Raw genomic sequence first — 6,751 nt, 5'->3', positions numbered from 1 at the left:
TAACCGAAATGTTCCCTCATTTGACCAACTCCATGTAAGTTTAGAGGTGCAGAAGGGCTTAGATATACCCAGAGTAAACCACATGCAATGTTACTTGATCAATTTTTAAAAAAATAAGGTTTCAGGACAATGACAGTAAGATTAGGAAAGAAAACATGAAGGAATGAATTCCTAATTACTATATATGCACATTCTTTTGACAGTAAGGTGAAACCTTTTATAGATAAGTTACAAGCAAAGAAAAGGAAAATAAACAATTTTGTCCAGGAAATTTAACACATTCTGTACAATGTCTTCACTTTGCTGTCATTATTTGTTTGTTCTGGAAGTCTGTACAAACTTTTCATAGTTTACTTGACCAGTATCATCAATATCTGCTTCCCTGTGCATTTCATCAACCTTGTGACCTGTTAACGTCTCTCCAAGTTTCTTGGAGAAGTTCTGCTGCACTAATATTGCCATCACCATCCTTATCGAACACCTGGAATGTTTCTTGAATTTCTTCTTCACTGTGTGTGTCTTTCGTTTTTCTTGCTATCATTGTCAGAAATTCTGGGAACTCAATGTGTCACTACCATCAGCGTCTACTTCATTAATCCTGTCCTGTAATTCTGCTTCTGTGGGATTCTGCCCAAGAGACCTCATTACACTTCTCAACTCCTTTGTTGTTTTGTTTTATCACCATCCTTGTCAAATTCTGAAAAAGCTTCTTTGAATTGTGCAATCTGCTCTTCAGTCGGTTGGTCAGCCATGCTGTAAGCACTACAGGTCTTCGAGACACGCTCACACAACCACTTGCTTGGCCAGCTTCACGCGGACTTGCTAGTAAAATTTTGCTAACCATAATTCAAATCTGGTTGCAACAGTACATGGACAGGGAACAGCCAGAAATTCAAGCTAGATTCAGAAGAGGATATATAAATAGGAATATTATTGCTGATGTCAGATGGATCTTACTGAAGACAAAGACTATCAGAAAGATGTTTACTTGTGCTTTGTTGTTTATGCAAAGACTTTTGACTGTGTGGATCTTGCCAAACGATGGGTAACATTGCTAAGAATGAGTATTCCAGAACACTTAATTGTGCTCAGGAGGAACCTGTATATAGACCAAGAGGCTTTCATTAGAAAAGGGAAAGGGGATTTAAAATTTTAAATCAGGAAAGGTATGCTCTATTCACCATATTTATTCAGTCTGTAGGCTGAGGAAATAATTTTAGAAACTGGATTATGTGAAAAAGAGTGTGATATCAGGATCAGAAACCCTGTACAGGGTCACTATGAGTCGGAACCAATTCAACGGCACTTAACAACAACAACAACATCAGGATTGGAAAAAGACTCATCAACAACCTGTGGCATTATGCAGATGATGCAAATTTGCTTGCTGAAAGTGAAGAGGATGGATGTAAAACACTTACTGCTGTTGTTGCTGTTGTTGTTGAGTGCCATTGAGTCAGTTCTGACCTGTAGTGACTCTGTATAGGGTTTCCAAGGAGCAGCTGGTAAACTTGAACCAGTAACCTTGTGGTTCAAATTGACTTTGCAATCCAGCACATTAGCCCACAGCGCCACACCAGGATTCCAAAGTACTTACTGATGAAGATCAAATACTGCAACCTTCAGTATGGATTGTACTTCAATGCAAACAGAAAAAGAAAAAAAAAATCTTACCACTGGACTAATATATAACATCATGGTAAGTGGAGAAAAGATAGAAATTGTCAAAGACTTCAGTTTTCTAGGGTCTACAATCAATACTCATGGACACATCTGACAAGAAATCAAATGATGTATTGAATGAGGCACATCTACTCCAAAGGACCTTTTGTTCAAGATCCAAGATAGCGGTTTGAGGATTAAGATGCACCGACCCAAACCATGGTATTTTCAATCATCTCAGATGCATGTGAAAGTGGGACAATGCATAAGAAAGATTTTAGAAGAATCAATGGATTTGAATTATGGTGCTGGGAAGAATATTGAAAGTACTGTCCTGGTGTGGCACTATAGGATAAAACACTGGACTGCAAGGTTGGCTTGAAGTGCAACATCGTCAGGGCCACTTGGAGTTGGAACTGACTTGATGGTACATAGTTACAATGGACTGCCAGAATAAACAAATTTGTCTTGGAAGAAGTACAGCCAAAATGCTACTTAGAAGCCAGGATAGAAAGCCTTCACCTCTTATACTTTGAACATGTTATCAGTATGGACCAATTCCTGGAGGAGAAAACTGCTTGGAAAAGTGGAGGTTCCATGAGAAAGAGGAAGACCTCCAAGGAGAATGATTTACACAGTGGCAGCAGTAATGAGCTCAAATGTAATAAAAATTGTGAGGATGGCACAGGACCTGGCAATGTTTCATTCTGTTGTGCATAGGATTGCTATGAGTCGGAACTGACTTGACAGCACCAAACAACAACAACTTAAGTGTAAAATGTATACCTATATAGGGCCACTGTAGGTGGGAACAGACTCGACGGCACATAACAACAACATAGAATGCAATAACAAATTTCAAATGTTGGGATTAAAATGTACTAATAATATTATTTTTACATTTAAAAAAGTGATAATTAGAAATTAAAATAGATGTCAATTAATGTTGTGAAGAATAAAGAAAAAGAAATCTGGAGACCTAATTCCTTACCTAATCTAGCTAGACTGTAATTATTTTTTTTTAAAGTTTTTATTGTGAAAAAATGTGTTAGTTTACATAAGTGAACATTATCTTTACTTTCATCCTATTGTACTTTGTTTCATTGCAATGATCACAATCCCCTGCATGCATCATGAAACAACCAAAGGGTACACCCCACATGCCTGTCCCCCAGCCGCCAGCACACAACCCCTCTCCATCCCTTTGTCCAGAGTCCCCAGCCGCTCCCTCTGTCCATGCACATCATTGTCTCTGCCTCCATCCTAGTGTCATTGACTCTCCGGACACGGTATCATATTTCATTTTTCTCCCTTGATGGTCCCAGGGATCTCCACTCCTGAACTGCAAAATCAGCCTCCTTTTGTTACCAAACATTTACATTTACCTTTCTGTCGGGGACCCGCCTCGACATAGGGGTTCGTTTCACGAGGAAGGGATACCTGATGGCAATTGCAATATATCAAGAATACACAGAAGGAGACAAAGAGAGAGACAATGAGGCACCCCAAAGCCAGGGTGGATACATCACTGGTGGGCAGGCCTGGGACTACAGGCATCATGGCCTCTGCAGGCAGCAACTCACTGCCCTGCCATCTTTACTGCGTGCCTTCCAACCAGTAATGCACTGCAATCTTTACTCCATGCCTTCCAACCAGTAATGCACACCTGGGGAGGCCCGGGCCTCTGTTTTATTTAGGGGAGGAGCTTCACACCAAGCTGGGAGGGACTTAGGCAAGGTACAGCTAACATCAGTACTCTTCCAGACATTCAGGTAACTTTACATCGTACTTCGCTGGTTCGAATCCCAGGCCAGCAACTTGGTTTCTCAGGCCCAATTAACATATCTATAGCCCCTGAGAATAGTTGAGGGAAGGTGAAAGGTAAAGACAAAAGCTTGGGCGGAGTCCCGCTGTTTCGACTTCCTGAGTCAGGTCTCCAGACTCCCAGGTGAATGGGCTGCACCTGGAAAAGGATTAGGGAGGATGGGTTGTCTATAGAACAAAGAACCGAGAAGTAGCTAAGATATTTTTAGTTAATCCTTTGGAGAAAGGCTTAACCTTGCAACCTTTAGTCTTAGGATTTAGGAAAATATCACATTTATCTGTGGATTGTCAAAGGCTCCATGTATTAATTTAATATATATAACTGAATATTAAGATGAAAGCAATTTGCCATTAACTGCCAGTGGCCTCATTTGTTACACTCGGCCCTATAGGGCCTTGAATCTCTGACCAGTCTTACACGGTCCGCAACACCTTTCCATCACTGACAGACCTGATAACAATCATTCCCTATTGAACCACAGGAGTCTTTTTCCCCTTACCTTTTATCAACCCCATCCAGACAGCTTGGAAACAATTCAGTAGAGGTTCTACCTTTCCCTGTATCCTTTGGAGTTCCCTATTGAAAGCTTACAAGCCAGTCACTTCTTGCCTTTTTAGTCCTCCCATTTTGGGTAGCCAATGTCTAAGTTCCGCCCCCCTGTTGACCCTGTGTACCAAGGGGGAACTTAGACATTGAAGTGCAACATCGGCAGGGCCCATGTAAACCTGCCTAGCTATTTTCCCATCAGCCTTAGTTTTCCTTTCCCCTTCCTCTTGTAGTGTATTGCCCTCCCCCAGCACCAAACTAATCTGTGTCTATTCCATACCCTGTGTTCCACTATCCTGTGCCTATTCCATACCCTGTGCTCCACCTCCACCTCCCTCCCCCCACCCCACCCCATACACCCCAGTAACCAACAAAAAATTAAAATTAAAATATGAATAATAAAAATAAAAGATAAATTCCCCTCCCCCCCCATTTAGTGTAGGTGCTTTTTCTTAATCTTTTACAATAATGGCTCTATGCCTTATTTCTCCTTTTGAGACTGACTGATTTCACTCAGCATATGTCCTCAAGGTTCATCCATGTTATGTGGTGGCTTGCTGCTTCCTTGTTATTCTTCAGGGTAGCTTAGTATTCCATTGTGTGTATGTACCAAAGTTTGTTTATCCACTCTTCAGTTGATGGGCACTTAGGCTGTCTTCATCTTTTTGCTATTGTAAATAGTGCTGCTATGAACATTGGTGTGTATATATCCACTTGTGTTACGGCTCGTATTTCTTGTGGATAAATATCAAGTAGATGAATTGCTGGATCATAAGATATCTCTATTTCCAACCTTCTGAAGAAGCGTCATAATTGTTTTAAAAAGTGGTTGGACCATTTTGCAATCCCACCAGCAATGTAGGAATCCTGAGTCTATCTCTGCTTTTATATTGTTTTTGTCTTTGGTCCTTTTGGCTTCACTTTTCTCCCAGGGGTTGGAGATTTCTCCCCCTACCTTACCCAAGCAGAGACAGCAACTGTGCCCATATAGCCAAGCTACAAGCATAACCTGTAGTACCCCACCATATCGACAAGAGCCAAAACCAGCTGCTAGGTATTACATGTGAAAAGGGAAGCCTATCTCCAGATCATAGCATTGTTTGAGATGTTCATCATGCTTAATAATAAAGCAACAGACATCCATGTAATCATTAAAAACTCACAAAACTTAAGAATTATTGGCATTCCAGAACAGGAAGAATCAGAAAAGTCCACAGAAGATATAGTTGAAAAGCTTCTGGAAGAAAATTTTCCTAACATTTTGAAGGATGAGAAGGAAAACATTCAAGAAGTTGAAAGAACCCAAGAAGGACAGACCTCAAAAGAAAATCACCAAGACATATCATAATCAAGCTCTCTAAAATCAAAGACAAGGAAAGAATCCTAAAAGCAGCCAGGGAAAAGTATTACCTACAAAGGCAAACAAATCAGATTAAACTCTGACTTCTCAGTAGAAACCATGCAGGCAAGAAGACAATGGGGATATATATATATATATAAAACCCTAAACGAAAAAAGCTACCAACCAAGAATCGTCTATCCAGCAAAACTGTCAATCAAATATGATGGTGCAATCAAAACATTCCAGGATAAACAGAAGCTAAGAGATTTTGTTACAGCTGGTCCAGTGCTTCAAAACATCCTAAAGGGAGCTCTTCGGAATGAAAACCAATGAGAAAAGACAACAACCAGAGATTGACAGACATGGCAACACCACCTGGAACTCGGTTGATGGATAGCAGAGTTTAGAAAGTAGCAAAATTATAGCAATGAATTCAGAGGACCTGTGAGGCCAACCAAAGATCAAAATATTAACACTGTCAAAGAGGGGAAAAATATACGAACAGAGTAGATGCCAGGATACAATAGACTGTCTTAAAAACAGGGAAAATTTAACAGACTATAGGATAATCCCAAAGAAAAATTATACTTTACTACATACTATGAAAATGAAGATCCAAGCAGAACTAGGAAATATTAAAACAAGAAGAAACCAACAAGAAATAGCACAAAAAACATGAATGCAACACACAAGAAGGCATGTAGAACAAAGGAAAACACAGCACCACAAAAAATTAACATAATTACAGCAGTTAATCCATACCTATCAATAATTACACTGAATGTCAATTGATTAAATGCACCAGTGAAGAGAGAAAGACTGGCTGAATGGATAATAAAACAGAACCCTTCAATATGCTGCCTGCAAGAGACACACATTATACACAAAAGACAAAAACAGACTAAAAGTTAAAGGATGGAAAAAAATATACTAAGCTAACAGCAATAAAAAACAGGCAGGAGTGGCAATACTAATCTCTGATAAAATAAGGAATCACAATCATGTAAAACACAAATTAGCTACGTCTTTGTTGTTGTTAGATGCCAAACCAAACTTGTGGCCCTGCACTTTTCCTACAACACCACACCAGGATTCCAATATGCATATATCATCTATCTATCTATTTATCCATCTATCTATCTATCTATCTATCTATCTACACACACACACACACTATATATATATATATATATATATATAATATTTTCAAGTCACTGCTTTGGGGTGCTATTTTTGTAAATATGTGGTCATTTTCTATGTTTCCATCTCACATTGTTTTCCTTAGGTAACTAGAAGTCACTGAAGTTCATAAAAAAGAACTTCCTGAATGTGTTCATTGTTAGAAAGTCATTTTTGAAAGGCATTTCAAAGTTATT

The 6,751-nt window shown here is 39.4% G+C and overlaps 1 pseudogene; it reads right to left on the bottom strand.

The window, feature by feature from the left end:
- Positions 1-309: 309 nt before the first annotated feature.
- On the bottom strand, positions 310-752 carry LOC102830785 (annotated as a pseudogene).
- Positions 753-6,751: the final 5,999 nt, after the last annotated feature.

Source organism: Chrysochloris asiatica, unplaced genomic scaffold (assembly GCF_000296735.1).
Source record: "Chrysochloris asiatica unplaced genomic scaffold, ChrAsi1.0 scaffold00197, whole genome shotgun sequence".
Classification (NCBI taxonomy): Eukaryota; Metazoa; Chordata; class Mammalia; order Afrosoricida; family Chrysochloridae; genus Chrysochloris; species Chrysochloris asiatica.
The sequence above is the reverse complement of the archived record's forward strand: the minus strand, read 5'-3'. Positions and strand labels throughout refer to the sequence as shown.